This window comes from Canis lupus, chromosome 6, assembly GCF_048164855.1.
Source record: "Canis lupus baileyi chromosome 6, mCanLup2.hap1, whole genome shotgun sequence".
Classification (NCBI taxonomy): Eukaryota; Metazoa; Chordata; class Mammalia; order Carnivora; family Canidae; genus Canis; species Canis lupus.
Window position 1 is genome coordinate 16,219,593 of NC_132843.1, and position 13,830 is coordinate 16,233,422.

The following is a 13,830-nucleotide window of genomic DNA, read 5'->3' on the forward strand; positions in this document are numbered from 1 at the left end:
TATTTGAAGTACTTACATACATTTACTAATTTAGTGCTCTTAACACAAAGAGGTGGAGATTTTACAGGTAAGGGAAAGGAGGCCCAGAGAGCTCAGTAAGGAATTTGTCAAGGTCACGCAGCCAGTAAGTAATGAAGCTGGGATTTGAACCTGAGCAGCCCAGTTCCAGCCCATATGCTAGAGATCATACAGTTTAGCCCCTCTGGACGATAACTGCGTCTGCCTAGCTGTCTCTCTCCCCAACCCCTTCTTTTCTCTTCTCTCTTCTTCTCCGCTGAAGAAACTAATGGGCAGGCACTTAGGGCAGGGTTAGGCGACATGCTCAACGTTACGCGACTACTATGGCATTTGTCCTGAGCCCCCTCCCTGTGCCCTTCCTATGACATTGGGCAACCCTAGACAATCACTATGAAAGCAAATGGCTGAAATTAGTTACTATATTGAGTAAATCATTTATACGACTTTATAATCATTTGAATGTATCAGATCTGATGGTTAAGAAAAATATATTTCCATTAGATACCACAATGTTTTTGTTTAATTAACACCAATCTGAAATGCATTCTTTGTTTTTGCTAGTGTTTCAATTTCCGCCCCCAGAAATATTTGTGCTGTTGTCTTAGTTTCAATTAGCTTTTGCTGTTTTCCTTGGACTGGGTTGTTTTGATGGGATGGGGGCGGAGTATTTCTAGTCATCTTCGAAGCTCTGCATCCCCAAAACCACAGGAGCCACAGCTCAGAGATGACATCGACTTCAGTCAAAACAAGCCCAGGGTGCTCCGTGAGCTCAGCAGCACTGTGTCTCAGTGGCAGGGTGACCCTAAAGCTGAAGACACCCAGGGGCATCCTGAACACCAGGAACAAACCTTCCCCTGAATCTTCATGAACTTTGCTCTTGAATCGACTGGGGTCCCCACAATCCAGAACCTAAGTCTCCGGACCAATGCTTTCTTGTGTCAAAGGGGTTCATGACCCAGCAGATGAGAGTAAGTGGGTGGCATGGAGAAACTGGGGCTTAAGTTTACAGAGGGCAGGGCAGCTGGTGAGACATGGTGGGAAGAAAACTGCAGATAGAAGAATTTCCCAGCTCACCTGTACAAGTCAATGCATTCTGAGTTTTGATTTCCTCATCTGTGAAATGGGAATAATAATACTTGTCTTGCTTCTTCCCCAGGGACCAAATGAGGAAATTAAGTAAATGGGATCAGTTTGAAAACTATGAAGCGCTCTGGAAATGTGATCAGCTATATTATTGCTCTTCTGTAAGGTTTATAATAAAGGAAGTAGCATTTCCCCAGAATAGCATATATAAGAGTGATTTCCACTAAAATGCACTAGAAAAAAAAATGACACAGCTCATTATGAGAAATATCTATTGCATTTTTAAACCTAGGAAAAGAGGGACAGCTTTGCAAACATAATAACAACACAACAAAACACAACAAGGTAGTGCTGGATGGGGACTTACCCATGGGCACCAGCCCTAAGTGTTCCAGACACCTGGAGGATGGTAAGGCCAGTGACATGCGCGCCATGGAAGAGGCAGCTCCTCTATGCGCACAAGGCTGGACCAGACAGAGTCACTGGGGCTCCTGCCCCAGGGTAAGGGTAACCCAATGTCAAGGCAATGTTAGAGCACACTATGGATATGTTGAAGCCCCAACCCCAAAGTGGCCATATTTGGAAATAAGGTCTTTGAGAGGTAATTAACATTAAATGAGGGCATAAGGATGAAGTCCTAATCCACTAGGACTGGTGGCTTTGTAAAAAGAAGAGCTGTCCCTCTCCTTCCCCCCATTCCCTCTCCCTCAGACAAAAGGCCACATGAGGACAAATCAGCCAAGTGCAAACAAGGAAGAGAGCTGTCACCAGAAACCTAACCCTGCTGGAACTCTGATCTGTACTGCTGGCCTCCAAAACTGGAAGGAAATAAATTTCACCCAGTCTATGATGTTCTATTATGGCAGCCCCAGTAGACGAAGGCAGTGACAATGTCTTCGTTTTGTTTTAAAACTAAAAAGAAAATCAGGTTTTCTTTAAAATACTCTGAAATTGGGGATCCCTGGGTGGCTCAGCGGTTTAGCACCTGCCTTTGGCCCAGAGCACGATCCTGGAGACCCGGGATCGAATCCCACGTCGGGCTCCCTGCATGGAGCCTGCTTCTCCCTCTGCCTGTGTCTCTGCCTCCCTCTCTCTCTCTCTCTGTGACTATCATAAATAAATAAAAATTTAAAAAAATACTCTGAAATTTCTACCCATATGTCAATAAAAACGAGAAAAACACAATTCCAGTGGAAAAGTCTTACTGGGTACACTTTTGTCTCAAGGTGATCGCTTAGAGAAAAAGTGAGATTTCACAGTAGCCTGCCCGCCCTTTCTCCTCAGAATCAGTCTGCTCTCTCTCTTTTTTTAAAAAATATATTTATTCAGAGAGAGAGGCAGAGACACAGGCAGAGGGAAAAACAGGCTCCATGCAGGGAGCCTGACGTGGGACTCGATCCTGGGTCTCCAGAATCACACCCCGGGCTGCAGGCAGCACTAAACCACTGCACCACCAGGGCCACCCAGTCTGTTCTTTTAAAAGTTCACAAAATCAGGGGCACCTGGCAGGCTCAGTTGGAGGAGCGTGGGGCTCTTGATCTCGGGGTCAGGAGTTTGATCCTCATGTTGAGGGTAGACTTAAATAAAAATTTCTTAAAAATTCAGAACATTAGGGGGCACCTGGGTGGCTCAGTGGTTAAGCATCTGCGTTTGGCTCAGGAAGTGATTCCGGGATCCGGGATCAAGTCCCCACATTGGGCTTCCTGCATGGAGCCTGCTCCTCCCTCTTTTCTATGTCTCTGCCTCTCTCTCTCTTTGTGTCTCTCATGAATAAATAAACAAAATCTTTAAAGAAAAACATTAAAAAGTTCACAAAATCAAAGTAAATAAATAAATAAATAAATAAATAAATAAATAAAAATAAAAAGTTCACAAAATCAGAGGATACCAGAGTCGCAGAGGATCTTAAGTGTTACTGGTCTAGTCGTGCAGCAAAGCTTTAATTTTCATTCCTACAGTGAACACACTGAAAACTCACATTTTGGATTTTGACCACCTGCCATCATATCCTGGCTCTCTCGCTTCTTGGCTGTGGGACTGAGAAACTTGAAAAATCTCCAAATCCCAGTCTTCTCATCTGTAAAAGGGGAATCATAACAGCATCCAGCTCAGGCCTGTTGTAAAGAAGAAATGAAATAATGTACCCCAGGGGAGCGTCTGGCACCCAGTGAGGGACCAGTTAATGTTAATTTATTACTATCAATCTTAGAAAAGTCAGACCCAGGATACAAAATCCTCTGCGATGAAGCTAAAGCTACAGACCTCCCATTGGAGAGTCAACCCCAGGGCCTCCCCGCCCGCCAATTAGCTATCTATGGCTCACTAAAGCCAATTAACTGAGTTTCTGCGGAAGGGGAGGAAAAGCATTAGAAGTGAATGAATAGAACTAATTTAATGAAATCCAATTCAGGAAATCCTTTCGCCCAAGACAAGTGAAGCCATTGTCTCCATGACACAGAAACGTATTATTTGTGCAAATGGGCCCGCTGCTCCACACAATGAGCACCCCTGCTGGAGTAGTGTGCAAAGGGATGTCAACAGAGAGGCTTGCAGGGTGCAGGCCACTTCCCAACTTGGAGAATGGCTGGCCCTGGAGGATGCAGAGGATGCACCCTAGGCTACGGGGCATGAATATGGCCCAGCTTCCTGGAGCGCCAATTTTATGGAGCAAAATGCAAACATTTGCATGAATTTTAAGACAATGTCTTGGGACGCCTGGGTGGCTCAGCAGTTGAGTGCCTGCCTTTGGCTTGGGGTCTGGGGATCAAGTCCCACGTCGGGCTCCCTGCATGGAGCCTGCTTCTCCCTCTGCCTGTGTCTCTGCCTCTGTATCTCTCATGAATAAATAAATAAATTAAAAAAAAAAAAAAGACAAAGTCTAATACCAGAAAGAAGAACTTTCTGGCATGTCATATTCTGTTTCTGGCTGAGCGTCCAGTCCCGCAGTTGCCTGTGAACTAGGCTTTGCCAGGGAGCTCTGGGGCAGGGGGAAGAGCCCAGGACCTGGAGGCCAGTGCTTTCTGGACTATCCCAGCAGCCTCCCAGCTGCTTCCTTCTTTCCCACAGAGCGATCTTTGTCAAACTGGACAGGCTCAGCCCCTCCTCCCTGAGGAAACATCTTCCACACCTCCCTCTGGCCTGTGCAATGAAGTCCATGTTTCTTTAACTTGTCACAAGGCCCCACAGCCTCACTCCCCACGGCCTTTCAAACACCTGGCTCCCTCCACACCTCAGCCCCCAGGTCTCCAGCAGGCTTTCCCTGTCCTTCCTGGGCTCCCCTGCAGGCCTGCAAAACCCTGCTGTGGGAGAGTTTGTTAGCAACCCCCTCCCTCCACCCCCTCCTCCGTACCCCCCACTCGTCCCCTACCTCCCCTACCTCTGTCTCCCTCCTGACCCCCCACCCCTGGTGCCCAGAACGCAGAGCGAGGTTTACCACCCTGAATACGGTCAGCACCCAACTCCCAGGATTCAGGGGCAACTCAAATTCCTATTTAACTGGCCAGTCCGTAGGTAGGCGCTATGACTAGGATTCTGTTCTCATTCGCTTTTCCAGTTTGCAGAGAAAGTTTCTTGATGAGGTTTGAATTGCTCTTTTGAAGTGAAATCTCAGCAGATTTCATTTCCAAACAATTAAAACAGGAAGTGAAATTCTAAAGTGCACTCCACTGTGACAAAAGTCACATTACGAAACCCAGATGTCCTTGTCTGGTAAGTGGCTCCAGTGGCAGGGGTGGCATGACTTCCCCGACTGCCCACAGCTGAGATTCCCTTGAAATTCAACCCAAAGAAGTTCTCAACGCGTTTATTTCACTCGAGACCAGCAAGACGTCTGAGGGTCTTGGATGCCAAAGGAAGCCCCTGCAGCCGAGTCGGATGGCGGGAAGAAGGGGCTGCAGCGAGCCAGGCCCGTGGAAAAAAAACAAAGTTTGGGGGAGGAAGTTTGGTGTCCCCGGGCAAGTTCTGACTTCACTAAAGCAGCTGAGCTAAGCTCTGCCCGCGTGTTCCAGAAAGAGGGACAAGAGAGAAGCCTGCCTGCCCGCACAGCAAGGCGGAGAGAGCTGACACCCTGGGCGCTGTCCCGCTCCTGCAGCAGCCCGGCCACCGGCTGGCCCCGCGCTTTAGCGCCGCCTCGGGCCCAGGCCGCGATCCTGGGGCCCAGGAGTCGAGTCCCGCCTCGGCTCCCCCGCATGGAGCCTGCTTCTCCCTCTGCCTGTGTCTCTGCCCCTCTCTCTCTGTGTCTCTCATTAATAGATAAATAAAACCTTTAAATAAATAAACAACAAACCAACCGCTGCCCACTCTTATCCCAAAGAATCTGGCAAAACCTGACTTGCTGTCAGGACAGCACCAGTTCTCAAATGCTTCTGGTTTTGTCTGATCCTATTCATTTCTTTATTTTGTTGTTGTTTTGCTCTTCCCACAACCGGAAGTGAACAATCATCAACAAACAAATGAACTACAGAAAAAGAAATCAACAGCCACACCGGGGGGTGCGGGGCACAGGCGCCTGTCCCAAATGTTGGGGTTTTTTGCTTTTTTGCTTTTTGTCATCCATCTATTCATCTGACAGTTACTAAGCTTTATTGTATGGAAAGTCACTCACTAACACAATGGTATTTTTTTTTTAAGATTTTATTTATTTACTCATGAGAGACACACAGAGAGAGGCAGAGACACAGGCAGAGGGAGAAGCAGGCTTCCAGTGGGGAGCCCGATGCAGGGCTTGATCCTGGGACCCTGGGATCAGGGCCTCAGCTGTAGGCAGACGCTCAACCCCTGAGCCACTCAGGTGTCCCAACAGTAATGGTTCTTTTTTTTTTTTTTAAGATTTATTTATTTATTTATGATAGACAGAGAGAGAGAGAGAGGGGGGCAGAGACACAGGAGGAGGGAGAAGCAGGCTCCATGCAGGGAGCACGATGCAGGACTCGATCCTGGGACTCCAGGATCGCGCCCTGGGCCAAAGGCAGGCGCTAAACCACCGAGCCACCCAGGGATCCCCAACAGTAATGGTTCTTATGCTGTAGTGCTTACATTCACCCCAAGACTTACTAAAATGCAGACATGGGACCAGAATCCCCCGGTTTCTGCTTGTGTAGAGATGGGTTGGGGCACTGCAATTTGCATTTCTTAAAAATTCCCATGTGTTGCAAATATTACCAGCACTAGGAGCACAATGTGAGAAGCCCTGCCTGAATATATCCACCATCAAATCCCTAGAAGGCCCAGAACTTAGGCGATGGTTCAATAATTACTCATTAAACTAAATTGGAGCTACTTTGAAACATTCCTGGACTCTCTGAGATAACAGGTTGGCTTGTGCAAATATTTACACGCGTTTTCGGCTGAGACAGACGCAACCCTGCAAAGAACAACTTAATAGAGCACAGTGCTCTCATTGTGTGTCAAGTATTCAGTTGAGAACAGGGTAATTCGCAGCTGATTTAGTGGTGAGTCGACACAGGTGTGGACATCCTGGGAATTATTGAGAAAAATAGGAAAACTACTTTCTCATTTTTACCACCTGTGCCTGCAGGCTCGTCCTCCTTTACTCTTTTTCATCCTTCCTCTCCACCTTGCCCTTTCCCTACTCTCCCTCTTCCCCACCCTCCCCCCTTTCCTCCATCTCCACAGGGCTATCAGTGAATATTTGTACAAATACTTCGAGTTCTTTGGAAGAGAGAAACTGTATTGTTGCCAAATGAAATAAACAATTCCTCTGTTCTTTAAGAAGGTAGATAGGGCAATAGTATAAAAAAACAAACACCCCAGCCCCCCAAATTGTCTTCCTTCTAACATCTTATGTATCAAACTTCAGGGTAAACAGAAAGGCTCACTTTTTTTATGACTTTGAAGTCTATAGTCAAAGGTGATTTGTAGAGTGGGTTTACCAGTTGGCTATTTTATATAATACTTTTATACTTCTAATGGTGGCTCGTTTTCTATAAATAGTGTCATATCAAATATCTTCTTGTGTTCTTGAGTTCTCTCACTATTTTCAAGTTTTTTTATTGCTACTCACCAAGTGGCAAACCTGGAGAAGTGTAAATTACATAGGCTTATAATTTAGCTTTTGTTCCCTCTTGGTTATCTTGCAAAGAGAGAAAGTAACTTTATAATTCTTACAATTTGAAAAATATTCATCAGCCATTAACTTATTTGTATTTCAGATTACCATTCCAGGTAAAAAGTAAGTGAGCATTTTAAGTGCAATGTGTCTCTTATACTTCAATCTGGTTCTTTTTTTAGTGTTTTGGTAACTTTTTTTTTTAAAGATTGTATGTATTTTAGAGAAAAAATGTGCAAGGGTGGGGAGAGGAGCAGAAGGGAAGAGAAAGAGAATCTCCAGCACACTCCATGGTGAGCATGGAGCCCTACTCAGGGTTTGATCTCATGGCCAAAACCAAGAGCTGGATGCTTAACTGACTGAACTACCCAGGTGCCCCCTTTTTTAAAGCTTTCTTTTCATTAATCTTTAAAAGATGCACCATATATATGTACCCAGTGGGGGAAGCTACAAAGGCACCTAATGAAATGTCTGGTAGCAGATCTTTTTAATATACCTCTGTATCGGAATCACAAATAGCACATTTAACTACAGGAGCTCTAAAGTTTAACCTTAGCTTTAACCTTGTATATAAGGAAAGGTTGACAATATAAACTGAAGCTGTCCTCTCATTAAGCTGCACAAATAATCTAGAGGGTGGCCATCAACCACTCAGAGGCTTAATGGAAAAGAAACAGACCTCCTCTGCTTCCCAATACACAGCATCCAAACCAAAATCAGAATGGTTCATATGAGAGCCAGAGAATATTATTAGCTCTACGGTCCCTACACACTTTCATAATGGTGAATGGGAGATCCTAGAAAAGTGTACAATCTCCCAAAGGTCTTTCTTGTTTTTAAGGATAAAAGATAGGAAGAGATGACAGATGGATAGATGATAGATAGCACCTATCATTTATTGAGCACTTATTGCATGATAGCTGCTGGGCCAATTGCTGAATCTTTTTTTTTTTCAATTGTGGTGTAATTCACATGCCATAAAATTGACCCTCTTAAAATTGTACAATTCAGTACGGTTTAGTATATTCACAAGGTTATGTGACTATCACCACTATCTAATTCCAGAACATTTCCATCACCTCCACAAGATAAAACTATTATAAAATTAATTTTCTATGTAACAAGATAAAGACAATTTTGACCTCTTAGTGGTGGTATAAGAATTCCTTACAGGAAGAACCTTGCTTTTGCTGAGGAGATGTTTTAATAAGGTCAAGTTGCAGAGCAAGCGGAATGTGACTGCATGACAGAGGAAGAACTCACTGTGGCCTCCTGAGAGCAAGGGGCCGAGGGCAGGGAGAAAGGACCATGCTGGAGCAGAGGTTCTATTCAGTTCACTGATATAGCTCCCAAATGTCTGGAACAGTGCCTGGCACATAGCATATGCTCATTACGTGTATGTTGTCTGGTTTCCTTCTACATGTATTAGATTTCAGGCTCTAGTTATATCCATATCTATTAGAGCATGTTTTATTTTATTTTTAAGATTTTATTTTGTTATTATTTTTAAAGATTTTATTTATTTATTCATGAAAGACACATTGAGAGAGAGAGGCAGAGACACAAGCAGAAGGAGAAGCAGGATCCCTGCGGGGAGCCCGACTTGGGACTCGATCCCAGGACCCCGGGATCACACCCTGAGCCAAAGACAGGTGCTCAACCACTGAGCCACCCAGGGATCCCGAGGACAGGTGCTTCTAACAACGAGTGTACAAGCTCTCTTAGGGCCTAAGAGGCAAAGCAGGCCATAGGGGGTATGTCATTTCTGAGACAAGTAAGCAGAAAAGGGGAAAGGGACTTTGATTTGGCTTGGGTACTTATACCAAGTATAATCCAGGTACATAGATAAAAAAAACTATTACCTACTTAAGACATACAAAAATTTAGAGGAAAATACAGGCGACACTGTATATCCAGTCTCTTAGCTTAAGAAATAAAGCAACTTTAGCCCTCCCAGATCCCACACTTATCTTACTCTAGAAGTTACCACCGAGACACATTTTTTAAATCATTTATATGTGTGTTTTAAGATTTTCTATGGATGATAGCATGTATATGCATTGTTCTGCAACTTGTTTTTTTACCCAATATTGTATTTGGGGAACTTATCCATGTTGACGAATGTAGCTCTGATTCCTTTATCTTAGTGGCTAAATAGCACTCCTTTGTATAAATATATCACAATTTTAAAAATTCTCCTGTTGATGACCATTTCAGTGGTTTCCAATATTTTGCTATTATACGCCATGCTGTTAAAATAATCTCTTCTCTCTTTCCTTGTGCATATATAGAAAAAAATCCTAGGAAATAAATTACTTGACTTGAGGGTATATACACTTTATTTTTTTTTTTTTTAAGTAAGCTCCACACCCAGCATGGAGCCCAATATGGAGTTTGAACTCATGACCCTCAGATCAAGACCTGAGCTGAGACCAAGAGTTGGATGCTTAACCAACTGAACCACCCAGGCACTCCTACACATCTTTAATTTTGCTAGTGATAACTCAGTTGCTTCAGTGGTTATATCAATTTATTTGTTTATTTATAAAAAGTTTTTAAGATTTTATTTATTTACTCATGAGAGACACAGAGAGAGAGAGAGAGAGAGAGGCAGAGACACAGGCAGAGGGAGAAGCAGGCTCCCTGCAGGGAGCCCGATGTGGGACTCAATCCCGGGACCCCAGGATCACACCCTGAGCCAAAGGCAGACACTCAACCTCTGAGCCACCTAGGTGTCCCAATTTATTTATTTATAAAATTTATTTATTGATTTAAGCAATCTCTGTGTGCAATGTGGGCTAAAACTCATGACCATGATATCAAGAGTCACATGTGATATCAAGGCTGACAACTGAGCCAACCAAGCACCCTAGTTGTACCAATTCCACTTTCATGGTAGTTTGTTCCCAGAGCTCCATATGGTCCCTAACCTTTGTAATTATCAGCCTGCTTTTTTTTTTCCAATTTAGCAAATGTGAAGTGTCATCTCACTGTGGTTTTAATTTACATTTCTCTGATTACTGGTGAGGTTGAGTATCTCTGCATATATTGGTCATTGTCCTTTTAAAAAATCTTTTAAAGATTCAGGATCACACCGTGAGCCAAAGTCAGATGCTCAACCACTGAACCACCCAGGCATTCCTAAATGGTATTTTTTAGATGTTTATTACTGGCATATAATAATGCAATTGGATTTTTGATATATTGATATTATGTCCAGCAACCCACATATGTTCTTAAAGTTAGAACTTTAACGTGTGATCTTCCTGCCAATTCTTAGTGCTTCTTGGACACAAGGGACTCGTTTCAGTTTTCAAACCTTCCTGTGGATGATTTTTCAAGTCAGTACTTTGCAGAGTGTCAGGCATATTGCAGAACACATTCAATAAGTATTTGTTCAATAAATAATGGTCAAAAGAAGATATTTGCATTTGAAGAATTATGCATTTCTCTATGATCTGCAAGTTCTGTATTCAGCTATGTAAGCATTAAGAATATGATATATGCATCCCCTCTCTTCCAATTTTATATAGGTAAGATCTGCTTGAAATAAATATTGAGGGCAGCCCCGGTGGCTCAGCGGTTTAGCACTGCCTTCCGCCCAGGGCGTGATCCTGGAGACCTGGGATCGAGTCCCACGTCGGGCTCCCTGCATGGAGCCTGCTTCTCCCTCTGCCTGTGTGTGTGTGTGTGTGTGTCTCTCTCTCCCTGTGTCTCTCATGAATAAATGAATAAAATCTTGAAAGAAAGAAAGAAAGAAAGAAAGAAAGAAAGAAAGAAAGAAAGAAAGAAAGAAAGAAAGAAAAACATTGAGGGATGCCTGGATGGCTCAGCAGCTGAGCATCTGCCTTCGGCCCAGGGCGTGATCCAGGAGTCCTGGATCAAGTCCCACATCGGGCTCCCTCCCTGTGCCTGTGTCTCTGCTTCTCTCTCTCTCTCTCTCTCTGTGTGTGTCTCTCATGAAATAAAATCTTAAAATAAGAATAAATAAATAAAATCTTTAAAAAAAAAAAAAGAAAAATATTGAGAGCAACCCTGGAAAGAAGAGAAGAATGGAATACCACAAGTTGATATCTAGGGGGAGGTGAGGAGAGAGCACTGTTGCTAGGCAACCGACTTCATTCCAGGCAGTTCTACCAGCAGCATCTCCTTTCCCTCCCTCCTCTTCGTCATCTCCTCCTCTTCTCAGGTTATAGACTGAGATCTACTTTCCCTCTTGGAGAAGGCATGTTGGCACTAAGTTCAGGTTGTGATATAGTGTTCATTCTGTGATTATAGACCTGGATTGTTCAGACCTAAAAGGAACCTTAGAGACACAGTGGCCCTGTCTCTGAAACCAATTATCCCCTGATGAGGAACTCATAACAGAATGTGGAATCAGATGGGAACTTCAGGGTAGGAATTATGGGTTCTGCTTTGGTATTTGAAGTGATTGTGGAATATCCAACATGCATACCGAGAGTGGCAGCAGCTGAACTGTTTGAAGAAACCTACATTTACAGGTCATCAATTCTGTGTGAGTGGAGGTTGATGTCAAGACAGCAGACAAATCACTGCAGAGGGTTTGTAGTGTGAGAAGAGAAGAGGCTGGGCATGGAGCTCCGAATATACCACCTCTTAGAGGAAGGAGGGCATGGCCAGAGGAAGAGATGCCCGTCAAGGATGCCTACGGGAATGAGCTGGAGCAGTAGGAGATGAAGGAGGGCAAGTTTTTGAGAGGAAGTGGGAAAGGGGCAAATGCCAAGGAGAAGTCAAGGACTATCAGAGAATGGACTTAGTGCAAGACGACCACAGGTAAACATGATTGGTGGATGAGTTCTTTGCTTGTGCCCCTTGTCCTTGGAATGATGAGGCCCTGATCTGGCTGGTTTGGTCAAGCCACTTAGCCTCTATGGGTCTCTGTTTGCTCATCTATCAATCTGGACATGCTAACAACCTCCTTCAGGACTGTTCTAAGGATTACTAAAAAGATGCTCAGTGGGATCCCTGGGTGGCGCAGCGGTTTAGCGCCTGCCTTTGGCCCAGGGCGCCATCCTGGAGACCTGGGATCGAATCCCACGTCGGGCTCCCGGTGCATGGAGCCTGCTTCTCCCTCTGCCTGTGTCTCTGCCTCTCTCTCTCTCCCTCTGTGTGACTATCATAAATAAATAAAAATTTAAAAAAAAAAAAGATGCTCAGTGTGTTGGTGATATCTCTACCCTTCACTCTTATCTTTGTCTTCTCTCACCCAAATCTCACCCTTGGAGCCCATCTGACAGCCTCATATCTCCCAGATCATCTGAGTTTCTCTCTGCAAATTCCTTTCTGCTAATTCCTAAGTGTTTTCTGAAAACCTTATTCTGATTCAAGCATTGCATGGTAGGAGAGGGCTGCACGGCTTCCCTCATCCTGTATTCCCCAACCCTCCTGCAGAAGCACAACCCCACCCCATTCAGACCTCAGCCATCCCTTCTGAGCAACTTGTATTCTCTGGAAGTTGAGGGAACAAATGAGGCAAATGTCTCCTTGAAGATACACTGTCCTTTGAGTGATTCTAAACAAAGATATTATATAAATAAATAAATAAATAAATAAATAAATAAATAAACAGATATTCAATTGACCCTTCTGTTTTCTCCACTGAAAGGATGTATGGTTGCTAGGAAACCAACAATAGGTGTTAACCACACCTGGCAAGAAAATGCTCCGAACCTGAAGAGGAATTATATTCAGAAGAAATATTAGCTGCTGTTTAATGATCATATTTCAGAAATTTAATTTCACGAATACTTATCGAACTTGTATATGCAAGGAACTTGCAAAGCACGGATCTGATCACACCATTCCTCAACTGAAAGCCTTCCATGCCCTTCTATTCACAAAAGGAAGTCAAAACTGCTTGACCTACAAAGCCAGCCTTGCCTTACCACACTCCCTACTCCAGCCTCACCTGGCCACTGCTCACGCTCTTTCCATTCTACCTTATGGGTTTTCCTGAAATCCCATCCTGCTCTTGTCTCCACAATGACTTATCATTGCTTTGAAGATACTATTAAGTCCAAACAGAATGAATTGCTTGTTCCCGTTCACTGATGATTTCAGTGCATGCATTCATTCAAGATTTTCTCTACTATATACTCAGAACCTACTAAGTACTTATTTGCCTTCATTCTTTATAAGACACAGTTGGTTACTGTTCTATTCTTGGCTCTATCATAAGGATTTCCAATTGATGACAAAACTATAGCAACTGGTAATTCTTTGATTTCACAAATTATGGTCCTGACTTAATAAATACAGAGTTGAGAATTTTAAAATTTAAAAAGCAGCTAGTAATTATCCCAGAGTGGTTTTTAAAAAATTAAATACACCCTGTTACCCAATCATGTTTAGTACAGCCATGGGAAATGTCCTCCTATATCAAGGCTTTATTTGGGTTTCATTAAATTTGGATGTCCCCAGAATGTGTCTCCTTAAGAGAACAGATATTGTGTGGGTTTTTGGTTTTTTTAAAGATTTATTTATTCATGAGAGACACAGAGACACAGGAAGAGGGAGAAGCAGGCTCCATGCAGGAAGCCCCATGTGGGATTTGATCCCAAGACTCCAGGATCATGCCCTGCGCCAAAGGCAGATTCTCAACCTGCTGAGCCACCCAGGCATCTCTGAGAACAGGTATTGTT

At 43.8% G+C, this 13,830-nt stretch overlaps 1 long non-coding RNA gene across 5 annotated transcripts in view; it reads right to left on the reverse strand.

The window, feature by feature from the left end:
- Positions 1-13,830, reverse strand: part of LOC140635062 (uncharacterized) — a 70,399-nt gene that overhangs the window by 17,646 nt on the left and 38,923 nt on the right. For 4 of the 5 annotated variants that reach the window (XR_012032409.1, XR_012032407.1, XR_012032408.1 and 1 more), the window contains one exon: positions 3,080-3,178. This is a non-coding gene — a long non-coding RNA (uncharacterized lncRNA). Of the gene's footprint in view, positions 1-3,079; positions 3,216-13,830 lie in introns of all 5 variants that reach the window. The other variant, XR_012032411.1, reaches the window with a different exon arrangement.